This window comes from Hippoglossus hippoglossus, chromosome 22, assembly GCF_009819705.1.
Source record: "Hippoglossus hippoglossus isolate fHipHip1 chromosome 22, fHipHip1.pri, whole genome shotgun sequence".
In the NCBI taxonomy this organism is placed as follows: Eukaryota; Metazoa; Chordata; class Actinopteri; order Pleuronectiformes; family Pleuronectidae; genus Hippoglossus; species Hippoglossus hippoglossus.
In genome coordinates, this window is record NC_047172.1 from 19,390,793 (window position 1) to 19,404,620 (window position 13,828).

At 40.1% G+C, this 13,828-nt stretch overlaps 1 protein-coding gene across 3 annotated transcripts in view; it reads right to left on the bottom strand.

Annotated features, from left to right (window-relative positions):
* lingo2b (leucine rich repeat and Ig domain containing 2b) overlaps nucleotides 1–13,828 on the bottom strand; it is a 37,485-nt gene that overhangs the window by 8,082 nt on the left and 15,575 nt on the right. Inside the window, exon 1 of one of the 3 annotated variants that reach the window (XM_034576856.1) lies at nucleotides 9,837–9,946. The exons of the other annotated variants lie outside the window; for them this stretch is intronic. The gene's annotated coding sequence lies outside the window, so the exon portion shown is untranslated. Of the gene's footprint in view, nucleotides 1–9,836; nucleotides 9,947–13,828 lie in introns of those variants that run through there. 3 annotated transcript variants of the gene reach the window in all.

A 13,828-nucleotide genomic window follows, 5' to 3' on the forward strand; every position in this document is an offset into this window, starting at 1 on the left:
CCAATCACTACTTGCAGACCCTTTATTAATCTATATGAACAGCCGATGAGTAAAAGTTGGAAAAACAAACAGTTGACTCACGTATTTGACATCATTAACAGGTGAAGACAAAAAGACATGACCATTTGCTAAGCCAAAACAGGTATGAGACTGAATTTCAAAGATAGTGTGAGCAAAGAAGCCTCTAGAATGTTTGGTTGTGAGACACAGTGGATGGAGCCAGAAAAATGCACCTGATTCTCAAAACCATCGTTCAACTCAGTAGAGTGCAGACCTCCACCAAGGCCCAGCAGCCCTTTTATAAAACCACATTTAAGTTCACTTGATCTTTGGATCAGGACCAAATTTTACACACTCACAAAAAAATCACAAATTTTTCACCAAGATCCATGAATTATTCTGGGAAATCAAGAACAAAATTGAAAAACAAAAATGTTTGCAATGTTTAAGAAAGTTAAAAAAACATTCCTGGAACTGCCCCCTCAGTTCCTGGAATGAAAAGAATGTACGTATGTTTTGTACAGGATTGCAGGTACCGGCGCCAGTACGTCGTTGACCCCTGCAACTAAATGCTTAGGCGAGTTGGATTAGGTGGTTGTTTGTAGTGACGAAGGTTTAATGAAGTAGGGCTTATTTCAGCAGCCTGCAGTATTTTTTACAATTTGGTGACTGGATATTGGACTCATATGTTCACAGTATCAACTTTATAAGGTGATCGCATTATGAAAATATGTTGTACCGTGAAAACTGATTCTTGCAATTTACAGACATGTTATCTACGGCCCATCAAACATGTACACACCCTGACTGGCCGGTTAGTAAACAGCTCTGATAGCCTGACCCTGGTGGCCATATGTCGTCTCCCTTCAGGCCATATTTTTAGAAACACTCCGTGTCATGGCCAAGATGGAAGACGTACAGGATCGCTCAGAATTCTGGGTAAATGGTAATGGTGAGGGGGGGGTCAACGCGAAGGGCAGCCTACAGGGTTGAGCATTTTGGGATTTGGTTCTGAATTGGATTAGAGTCACAGTGAAACTGTAGAAAATCTGACAGCTGAAAAGGAGCTGTAGGGTGATGCATGAGTCACTGTGAGAGCGAAAGCGAGAGCAGGGAAACATAAGAGAGCGGAGTATAAAGCAGAAACACATGAAGAAACGAGAAAAGCCACGCTTATGAGATGAGATAAAACCCTTGTTTGCTCAGGTCGACTGTGATTTCTAATGTCATTTTCTAATGTGAGTACAGCTTGAAAACCTGATTACAGCTCTTCCAGGAGATCTCCATAATACTCGGGCAATACTCCGTGCACATGTTGATTTTGATCTGTGGGTCTATCTGTCATGACCAGCTCCTTAAACCCTGTTCATTATCAAACCACTTTCCAAAGCTGTGGCCTTTGACAGGAGCAGAGCAAACTCGCGTTACACTGAGAAGGACAGAGCTGGACTGTTCCAATTAAATTTAAAAACTACTCTAAATCACAGTATTGATCGCCACAAAATTATTAATGAATTCATAATGAATTTTATTGACAGAACTGGGCTTGACAGGACACTATTCGCCCTTAGGTGTCCATCAAATTAGTGCTTTTGTGAGAAGCTCTATCTGCAGTGCTGAATCTTTAATCTACCGTTATTAGCACAGTTCCCCCCAAAATGTGCGGTTGCAGGTGAAAACATTGAAGGCTTGAGTTGTTTACGGTGCATAATAATCTCGACTATAAATCCTCTCTCCTCTTCCCACAGCCTTGCAAACATGAGGCTTTGAATTCATTTACATAGCCGCAATTATTTCCCACCCAGCTCCTTGGAAAGAAGTCATTATTATTTTCCTACAACCTCTGCAAAGATGTTAAATGCACATTTTACACTCGTTTGGACAATTTTAAGAAATCACGTCTTCTTTTTAAGTCTTGGTTTTTTCATTTAGGATCAATGGAATCCTTTAAAGTCCTCATTCATCCTATTGTTTCCCCTTGAAATATTAAACATAGACCCAACTATTTGTCTTTGCTCATTTCCAGATATAATAGCGGGCATGAATAATGGAATTATTTCACATGAAAGAGTTCACATGCAGGCGATTATTGCCGCAGCGTGAGCATGTGACATAACATACACTGCAAGATAATTGACCTGAAAGGACAAGGATGCTGAAACCAATAATCCTTTTTGTATCTGCGCATACATACCCAAACAAATGTGCGTGCAAATTGCGTTAACAGGGCGCTAACTGTGTCTTACATGGAATTTGATGCTAATGCAAAGAGGAAGCCAGTTGTGGCAGGGATAATTAACAAAGCAGGGATAAACATTCTACTCAAGTTGTCTGATGAATAGAGAAAAACCTCCCTAGTGATTAGCCTTTTTATGTCCACCCCATAATTTAAGATGTAGAACGAGAAGCAGACGAGCCACATGGCTTTTAAGCTTCAAGACAACTGAAATGTAAATTGTGCAAAAGCATCAGAAACGCATCCATTATACTGTCGGTGTTGTGTGAGTTCAGATGAATGATAATTAACTGCGTATTCATCACAAATACTAACAAGCCAAATGTATTTTCTATTCTGGGAGTAGCGGCACACTGCACACCCACTGACCACCCTGCAGAGTGCAAAATGCCAGCGCGGTTTTCAGGTTGCTGCTGGAATTCGGAAGTTGAACCGTGTTCTCCTCAGCTAATTAACGCTTGTGCATTCAAACTCTGCCAATTAAACAGTTCCTTTCTGCACCAGTGGCCATGTTTCCTCTGAAGCGGCGCCTTGTTGAGCCATCAACAGCGTATCCCGTCTTCCACCATGTGGCTTGTTGTGTGTCTGCTGTGCTGCGGGCTCACGAGGGATGCTGCTTTACCCTGCAGACTATGGATTTAGAAACGTCTCTGCATTTGCTCGTAGCGGTAGGAAGAGGGAGGGCCGGCGCAGCGATTCTCCACCGCAACCTTCAGTAATGAAACACCGAGCATAAACACTGGCACCATCTGTAACACAGCTTCCAGGCTACGGACATGAATAATGTTAAATAATATTCCTTCCACTAGGATTATGTCATAATAACCTGTGCCAGTTTTTTTTCCTGCTTGTCACATTAAAACAATGGAATTCAAATTCAAGGCCCTTTCAGATATGCTCGGTGTTACATACATAGCAGCAGTTTTACGTGTTGTTGTCATGTCTGAATAAACACCCAAGTCACTGTGACACAAAGGTTGAGATGACAATCTGAGCAGGTTGGCCATGATAACATCTCTCTAACACTTCAAATCACACAACAAATCAAATATCATCAGATTAACTCAACTTCTGGAGCAAAACAACATCAAATATAGACAGAGAGAAATAAAAGGCACATTGTGTTTGCTCTATTAGGCTCAATGTAACATTTAGACCAACAATCTCCTTCAGCTTTAACAGATTCCAATCAATTGGAAGAAACTGCACGTGAGATATAAAGTTAAATACCCAAGGTGCTCTGTTCATCAACAATTTTCATTACGTGCTACTCGCTAGTTCAAAGTTATAGATTTAATTTGCTGACTTATTTGTGCTGTTTAATTTGTGTAGGGTTTTCACATATGTACAAAAAGGACCCTGTTCTTTGGCTTGTTTTGTCAGAATAAATATAAAGTGCTTCCAAAGTCATTCATGGTACAGCCCTTTCCATCCAATAAAAAAATAAACGCAAACATTGCTAAACACCACCAGTTACACTAGCCACTTGTGAGAGCGAGTGAGAAAAGTGCAACATTACACAGTGGGTTGAAAAATTACATGAATTGGTTTTAAAATAAGGGCGGCAGAAAGTTGTTGTTGTTCCAAGGGCTGGCATTCACGTGAATTTTCCATGTGCAGAAGTCATTTTTCAGATTATTCTGACATTTAGTTAATGCATGAAGAGACTGGGTGGTGAACAAAAAGGAGCTTTGGCAGCTGCAGAGCCAAAACCTTCTCTCGAGGTATTTAGACCAAATCTTATCTCCAGGACTTTGCATAGTGGACACAAACATAACGAGTGCTGAGGCTGCTCTTCTCCATGTGTGGCTTTTTGCTCAAGCTCCCACTACATCAACTTTATTACTTAATGAATGCACTTTAATGTCTCGTCAATTTAAGCCCGACTGCTGCAGAACATTAAAAAAGTGGAGTAAATGTTAAATAAACTAAAAAAATCAAAGACGTAACCCGAGTAAAGGGGGCATGTGTTCCTTGTACTGACAATGGTCATTAATTAAGGCAGAAATAATCTATCACTGATTCAGTAACAAATCGAAACATGCTTCTTTATGCATATTCATATTTCTGACTCCCCACGGTTCTCAGCATTGACGACGCCCTCTCATAGTGGTGCTTTCTGTAAATGGCTAAATGAGGGTATAAAAAGATATAAAGAGATGAGGGAATGTCTCAAAAGGGCTTCAGGCCACAAACACTATTTTGAGGAAGGTTATGATTTGGTAATGAGTTTATGATAATAGATTAAGATAATAATTAAGAGCATTTATTGATAAGTTAATAAATCGTTAAACCTTCATTTCTTAATGTAAGATAACAGATAGGATAAGATAAGACTTTATTGATCCCACGCCAGGGAAATTCACTTGTTACAGACAACACTTGAAAGTATTAAATAGAATAGGCAATGAAATAGAAAATACAAAGAATACATAATGTACACCTTTCACTACAGACAAAAATATTACATGTAGAGAAACGTAGAGTAAAGTGCAGTGGCATAAGATGACTGCACAAGGATGTATACTTTATATGTACATTATGTATAAGGAGAGATATAAAGTATATAAATGGGTATAATTTCACCAAAGTATACCAAATAACAGTCTACTATGAAGTAGTATAACGAGATATATATATATATATATATATATATATGGAAGAATATAATTGGTATACATCATACAGATAGAAAATAATGTCGGTGGAAACAAATGTGCAAAAGGGGATTTATTCATCCCAAAAGGGAAGTTATTAATAACTGGTTGTTGCTTCAGATCCTCTGCAGACTTTGTCCACAAGCTAAAGGACCTAAAAGTCTATTAAGGGCGATGAATTCTTTTTTCCAAACACACTCACTTCTGTATCTGATGGTACTGAAAAATATGCATCAATATTCATACTACATTGCATATTTATCCTTTATGCCATTTTATATTCTGCCTCAGCACCATTGTCATTGAAGGACAGTCACACAGTAATCATATCGTATGAAATGATTGCTTGAGATGATGCCATTGCTTTATTTCTATGGCTGCTTAGGTTTCCCGCAAAATAAATAATCAGATTTTCCACACTGTGTCGACTGGCATTACGTTTCCCTACCTATCTTGGCAAGTGTTTTGTGGAGTAGCATATATTCCTCACCCTCTCTCTCCTTTGTTGTTGCTATAAACCAGTGTTACTTGAAGGACACACACCATATTAGGTTTCTGTCTAATTTTAGTCTCGGGAGGTAGAACTCATCCATTTTTCATGGTAGATGTATACCACCACTACAGATTCATTGGCCCTTTCTCCATTCACCACAATAAGATTTGTCTTAGCATACGGCACCAGACTTTTCCTGCACACATTCTAACGTTATCTCCTGCAAACCAGTTCCATGAAATGTGTTTTAAAAACAGCATTAATGTTCAATGTTAAGTTTGTTGGAGGCTTCCTGCAGCTGGGGTAGGGGTTAGGATTATCTTCTGTTAAACTTGTGAGGATTCCTACCAACCATACTGAATACAGGGTTTTACTTAACCAAAGAAAATCGACACACTATCTAACATACGATTTACAATTTAAACGTTAAGGAACCCCTGAGGCTTCCTCAAAAGCTTAGTTAATTTTCAGAGGATACCATTCTACCACGGCAAAAAGGCATCACTTCTTTAAAAGGTCAAGCATTAATTTACATCTATTTGTCAGCTTTAAAAACAAAAAGGGGAAATGAGCCTGTTGATGTTGACAACAGTTTTATGTTTGCCACAAAAGTCAGGGGAGGCATTTGTACTGTCCTTGTAGGAGCCTGTTGCAATTATATGGTGCCCATATCGATTCCAAGTATTGATTGAGGTCCATCCTTGATTTTAAGATTCACCAGACGGTTCTAATGACTTCAGAGAAAATGAGAACAATGGCAAGTAGACTCATTTGAAAACTGAATGGAACCTCATAAACTGGGGCAGAGGGAAACAATAATTCAGGCAGGAAATTTATCTCCATCTCAGTCCACCCTGTTCAAGCAAACCACCAGAGACCATTTGTGTGGGCACCAGACTAGTTATAAATTCGGCCAGTGTGCTCATCTGAGGGTAAGATTTCCTGATTAGAAAATACAAAAGCGTGGTCCTGAGTAGCCTCTGTAAATACTGAGCTCTTAAGGTACGTTACAGCTATAGGTGAACATGTCAGAAAATCACTAGGAATACACCAATCACTGCACATGTAATTATTGAAGTGAAAGTTTCTCGACATAAAAAACAATTAGTTGACGTTTTGTTGTCATGTTCATATAATTATCTTTGTATTCAAGCATTTAGTTGATCAAAAGTATCAGAACACATTCACTGAACTTGAACATAATCTAAGACAATGTAAGTGTAGCTGGTGTTTTTAACTGACCTGGTCTCTTACCGGCAATGATGCTTATTTCACAACCTAACCTGCGTCTGTGGTGAGGAAATGTCTCCTTTATGTTCCCCTTCAGTGTTCTGTCTTTCCTTTTCTCATGACAATGATCATCATCTAGTTTTCCAAGTGACTTTTCTAAGATGTTAACACTTCTGTCCGTCCTGGGAGAGGGATCCCTCACATGTGGCGGTTTCTATGTTTTTTCCCGTTAAAAGGGTTTTTTGGTACTTTTTACTCACTCTTGTTGAGGGTTAAGGACAGAGGATGTCACACCTTGTTAAGCCCTATGAGACAAATTGTGATTTGTGAATATGGGCTATACAAATAAATATATTTATTGATTGATGAGAAGCAGGTAGACGGCCGGACATGTTATATATCTCATTTGTTGCGATTAACAATGTTAGGTTTTAGTTAAGCTAAGTTTGTTGTGTCTTATTTTATGGAGAAATATTTTGCTCATATTTTATTTTGGATTATTCCCAGAGGGGGTATATATTCTCTAATGTCCAGAACAAACACATCACTTTCCTCAAACTGTCCATAGCTGCAGCTCCTCTTTTCAGCCTCTGTCTGAAACACTTGGTTTAAGCTCCTGTCTCTTTAAGGCCCTCCTCCAAATAATTCTGCTCTGATTGGTCAGCTGGACCACTCTGTTGTGATTGGTCAACCGCTTTCAACACGAGTAGAAAAAAAGTGGCCTCTGATTACCTGACTATGGAGGTGGCTGGGAGAGCACTTCCACCTGTACGGGAGGATCGAACAGCGCAGGTGAGAGCTGTTAGCTGATCGATCCTCAGGTTTAAAAGGCAGAGGTGCGCTGCCTATAGAGAAAACAGTCGCAGACAGACACACGAGGACTGAGACGGACACGCGGAGAGACAGAGACACCGGGCTGCAAAGCCAGACACCTGCAGAAAACTGCTGGCGGCTTTATGTTGAGTTTGGACTTTATGTTTGCTCGTGTATGCTGTGTGGAGAATAAAAGATGCTGAAAAGCAACAGTTGTGTCTCTGGCTGTGTGTGGGAGAGCCCCGTGGCATGTGCCAACCTTACTTTGTAAGGGGGTCTGCTAGGCGTATTATGCAAATGTGGGCTAACCTGATGACATCACAATAGTGAGGAAGTATCAGCCGGGCTACTGACCCGGCGTTTCAGGAGCTTCAGGAGCAGGAGTGTTTTTCTCTGGGGGGAGGAGCTCTCTTTACTGTGGAATTTGGGCTTTTTAATCAATCAATCAAATGTCATTTGTATTGCCTATATTCACAAATCACAATTTGTCTCATAGGGATTTAACTTTGCAGAACTTTAACATACAACAAAAAACATATATCACACCAGAGGAAAGAAACACTAAAAAAGCATCACGTCTCCTTGAAGAGACAGACAGAGTGATGTTGATCTTCTCATCTAACTCTCGACAACAGAGTGAATAAGCTTATTTCCCAAAATGTATTCCTTTATCTGTCCGTTTCTACGTGCAGGCTCTGTAATCATACTGTATATATTGCTAGTTCTTTATTTGACAGATTTCTCCGGCTCATTCACTCCGAGCGTCAGACCTCTTATTCAGTGAGAAAATATGATTCATCTCTGAATAAGAGGCCTGCAGTTAACAATAAATAGGTAATTACCTCCTGCATCAGTCCTGCTTCGTGATCATGAAACACTCTTACACTTCTACTCCTCTCCTTCACTGAAAGTTTCCTCCCCTTACAAACTATGTCAGCATGAGACCTAGAATTCTCTCTGTGTTCAGCTTCTCCATTACTAGAAAGTAATTTAGCCTGTAAGCAATTATTAATAACAAGAAAGGGATGAAAGGCTGAATGCTGGGTTGATTTCTGGAGCGGCGACCTTTTCAGACGGAGGATTAAACTTGTGGTCTTTTTGTGCCAAAGCCGTGACATGTTCTCACTGGCTTCAGAACAAATTGTATTTAGGCAGAAATAAGATGCAACAGCAACACTTCAGTAAGTACATTTATAAATCAGAAATTGTGAATTTAACCTTTTGTGAGAGTAGAATAATGAAGACATCCATTTTCTAAATCTAGTTGTGGAAATCAGTTATTAATGATCACTGAATGTTATGTGAACTCAAACTTTATATTAAATTTGAAAAGTGGGTCAGTTTACCGGAAGAAATACAACTTACCCAAAAGTAAGTTTGAGAATTGTCTCCCAGAGGTTTTTAAATCTCACAGAGAGCGATGATTCCCAGATTCACGATTTCTATTCATCTGAGGAACAAAATGTCTCTCCCTGCTCTGCTGTCAGTCAGCACATAATAAAAGGTTCTGGCTGAGAACCAAGATATTCACGAGCGCAGCAGTAAATATTGGCTGTGTTAATATCAGTGTGTACTGGAAGTGTGAACTTGCCCTCAGACCCTCCTATCATTTTCCTGGAGAGCCGTTTAGTTAACGTCATCTCTTTTTACATCAGAGCGCCAGTCGGGGATTTGGCCGTCCTCGCTGGCACTGAATAACATGGGAGGATTAGCACTTTCGCCTGTCACCAAATCATTCTGACGGATTAGCAATCTCCTCTGTCACTCTCGTGAATTCACTGCAGCTCCAGAGGAATTCAAGTCAGGGCAAGAGCCAGGGTGACATTGGAGTGAAAGGGAAAACGTCATTTTCATCAGCCACTTCTGACGGAGTCTGGCACCACGATCAGCATGGACAATGTTAGCTCAGCTGACATTTGGTGGAAGTTAATCAACAACACAAACATCAACAGTGAGGTGGTCTTACGTACTGTTGAAAGAGTAAATCAGATTTGGATGAAAGGTCACTTTTTGTCAGTTACACGGATCAACAACATCAGTTTGAAAATCAAAGTTTAAGGCAAAGAATAGAACCTATCCACACATCTATCGTTTTAGCATTTTCTAACCCTCTAAAGTACTTTACTTGTATGTTTTCAACATCTCTAATCAATAGACTGGACTGGGCTCCATTGGGGCCCAAAAACTTCCAGCATCAACTTGATTATATAATTGATTATGTATAGGGTGATTCAATCTTGAAGATTTCATTCTCTTTGGCAACACCAATGGCAATAATTATGTTATGTACCAACTCATTCACTTTTATACATTAGGGTAAATACTTCAGAGTTTTATGTTTGTAGGACCCAAATGCAGATGACAGACTTAGCACTAAAGAAATGTTGAGTTAAATAAACAGACTTACAGTCACTGGAAGGCAGGGACACAAACGGAAAATCCAAAATGCAACAAAATACTCCAAAAGGCAAAAGAACAAAGTAGGCCAACGATGGTGAGCAAAAACCAAAACACCAAGCACAAAACCAGAAACATGAACAGACGACCTGACAAAGACAAGGGCAGGAAACGGGACAAAGACAGGAAGTAAAGCAAGAACTCAAACGCCCATAACATAAAAGTCCATACAACAGAAAATCCTTCAAACAATCCAAAACAGTCTTCTCAAAGTTCACAAGAGGGCAGACTCATGACACGTCTATAACCAGATTCTGCATGTGAATCTGTAGGCAAGGGACAGGATATTGGGTTTGGTTACCCGCAGGTAAACAGTCCAGGCTAAATGGTCATCAGATGACAGCTGATGGACCGGAGGTTGACATTAGGGTAACTATTTCCCCATCATTGTGATATAGTGATGAACTTGATGGTAATCTTCTTAATGGTAAATGACGGTCACATTAGTTTGCTTGTAGCAGCCCTGCAATAAGTGGTGAATTGTGTTTTTTTTTTTGTTGACATCAGAGACAATTAAAGACAACACTTATGCTGTCTCACAGGCGATACAGAAAAAGACCTTGGCCTCTTTTCTTCTCTCAATGCTCTGCAAGGCCTCACTGATTGTAACACAGTCGTTTCTCTTAACACTACAATACCCACCAGCCCCGGCTGCTATTGTTGTTGAGACAATGCCTGTCACAGACATTGAATTTGAGCTGTAGCAGTTTCAAATCTCTTGACGGTGCAGTAGCTCTAACAATTCAGAATCACTACAAACACTTAGACAACAGACAGATGGCTGAAAGACACATTGTTTGAATGAAATAATTTCAAATGTACCGTGGTCACAGAGATCATTGTCTCGGTTCCCTGCAGTCCGCCATTTTAGATTTAGACATTGTGAACTGCATCTTTTGGACAAACACGATTGTTCTGATCGTTCTTGATTGAATCAAAACGCCCAATCCTAAAAGAGCAAATCTCCTACCCACCTACAACCTTTCTACCAGGGAGGTAGGGGTGCTGAGGAGGCTGCAGCACCCCCAGCAGGCAAGGGACTGTAATTACAGGGCAAAAATGTATTTTCTAGAGTAAGTTTGAAGGAAGCATAGCAGTAATCACCCACCCATTTTCTTCTATTTTTTTTTTTTTGTGGAACATGATGAAGATAATATTTTGCACTAACTGAAATAATCATGATGGTAACAGCAGCTTAACATATATGTTAAAACCAATCTCTGGTTTCTTCAAAGCCCCAGAAGTTCGCTGTCTGTTGCAGTATAAAATGTTTTAAAAATGGTATAAAAAGTTGGCCATTCATATTAATAGAAAACTCCAGATTGTTGCACTGTTGTCCTGCATTTCAAATGATTTCATTACATAGACTTTCTCTCAGCACACCCTACTCTTGCTAATTTCCAGCATCTCTGCTTTGCACAAAATACCTAAGTGAGACTGAAATAAAACTGAGATACACAGCAAATCGCCTCATGTCAAATGTTTTGCAGTTTTGCTCCCTGAGTTACATGAATAATCGATTATTAAAATAGCTGCTTATTAATTTCCTCAATCAGTCAATTTAAAAAAACAGTTAATTTGTCATTATAAAACCAGCTCCTCTGATCTCCTGCTGATATCATTTCCCATTTGCCAGCATTGTTGCTGTTTGTACTGAACACTGATTAGGATCAATAACTAGTTAGTACGTTTGTTGTTTCTAACTTTGTTCCTGCAGTAGAAGCACTGACTGCAGTCTAGTTAGTGCATCTCTCACTAAAGTTGTGACATAAGCCCGAGGCTCGCTGGGACTGAGACAGAAACTCTTCTCCTTTCATTTGTTTACGCCAGAATGCGGATCCACATACTAAATGTACCAGCATCAAATTAGATCTGTGTGTGTGTGTGTGTGTGTGTGTGTGTGTGTGTGTGTGTGTGTGTGTGTGTGTGTGTGTGTGTGTGTGTGTGTGTGTGTGTGTGTGTGTGTGTGTGGGTGGGTGTGTATTTACTGGCTGCTTTCACAGGATATTACCTGCCTTTTATACCTGCCACATAATTGGCTGCCAGGGAGACTGGCAAATGTGAACCCTGTTGGGAATGGAGCTGGTTTGGACCAGTTAAATGTTTGCTAAATGCACTGAATTCCCAGGCTACCTCACATTCACATGCATGCCTAAATATTCTAAAACATTATGCACAGTCTGATATCCACTTGAAAGCTTTGAGGGTAAGTGAGAAGCAGAATTTCTACCGCTGCACGATGGGTACGCTTCATGCTGGCTCTGCTGGAGGAAAGTGTGAAGAGAAAGGAGAACTATTATATGTGTTTAAACGGTGTTTCCCTCATGTAAGCACCTAAACGACTGCTATCCTAAAAAAAGCAAATCTCCAGGGGAAAGCTAGTTTAAAGAACATTTAGCTGAGGAAGTAGCACAGAGAATCATTTTAACCTGAATCCTTTTAGGCAATGTGAAGCCCAGCGTTTTTCTTTTTCTCCTCCTGCAGACTCTGGCTGATATGTGCAGTAGCTAAGTTGTCCCAACATTATGAATCTTACAAATTGTACCGTTCAAGAAAACCAAGCATATGCCAGAAAATCAATACGGCGGAGCGGAGGACAAAGGGGCCTCTGCAGAAAAGCCTGTGTCTTACACGGGATGGAGAAGTACTGGTGGCGTACATCCATTAGTGCCTCATCTATTTTCCATCAATGAAAGACAGAGCGGAAGAATAAATAGTCACAGCTGCTCCAGTGACCACAGGCATCTCTAGGAAATAGTAACTGCCATTATTCTGGTATTATTATTATCTGGACATTAACACATCTGTTATCCAGCTTTTTTTTATTTCTTCAGGCCTGTGTTAGGTCACTGTAAATGTATATTAGGCCAGAAGATTTGTTTTGTCGAGGAATTCCTTGAGTGGCTTTAACATACACATTGGATTTCGGGAAATCTGGCCATATGCTCTCCCTTTTGTATGTGCCTTTAACTCAGGTGGTAATTGCTCAGTTGTTAAAAAATATTATTTCTATTCAGAGTTGTGAAAATCAGTATATGGACCAACTTTGAAGAGAAAATAGGGCATTTAATTGCAGTACTTCGGCAAACAGTGGATTGTTCGTGAATGGTGCCATAGCTGCATAGCAACACCAGCACCGACATGGGCAACAACACAAAGTCTACTTCCCCCTACACATAATACCCACAAGGCCACCTTCTTAAAGAGCCAGGCTTTGCTTGTAACACTGGAAAAGCTAGTGAGAGTAGGCTACACTGTAAAAATGCAATCAATACATCCCACCCCCTCCAATCGGCCGTCTCGTTAAAGCTACACCCCCAAAACTCAAGGACAGGAACTGAATGACGACTTCTACAAGATCAGTTTTCTGTGAATCGCTCGCAAACTTCTGCTAACGTCTGTGCTTTAGCTGTGTAAAACTCCTCAGCTGAAGACTTGGACCATGTGCATAAGAGCAAAATTAGGGTGCAAGCAAGCAGAAAGGTTGGTTAGTGATAGACAGGTACTAATGCAATGATCGGTCCTGTTTATTAAGCCCCTTGTCCACTGGTTAAAAAACCCACAACCACAAATATCTGGCTTTTGTCTGCAATTGGAACAATACAATCAGCATTCACTCCCGGGTCAGTGACAGTAGACATGGGTTTTATTCTCCTACGGCTCAGATCGGCAGTGATGGAAACGTGAAACATGGGTGAACCGATAATTTGGCAAAACAGCAAGGTGAGAGCAGTCCTGACGACAGACATGACACACAGGTGGAAAAAAAACTGAAACTTCTAAACCGACAATGGGAAAGGAGTAAATTGCCATTTTATAGTGAGTTAACTGGCATTAATAAAAACAGCATATAGCTGCTAATCTTAGTGTAAAAGATATTTTAAAGAAACCAGCTTTTTTTCTTTTTCTGTACAGACAAATGTGTTTGTTGATGGCTGTTTG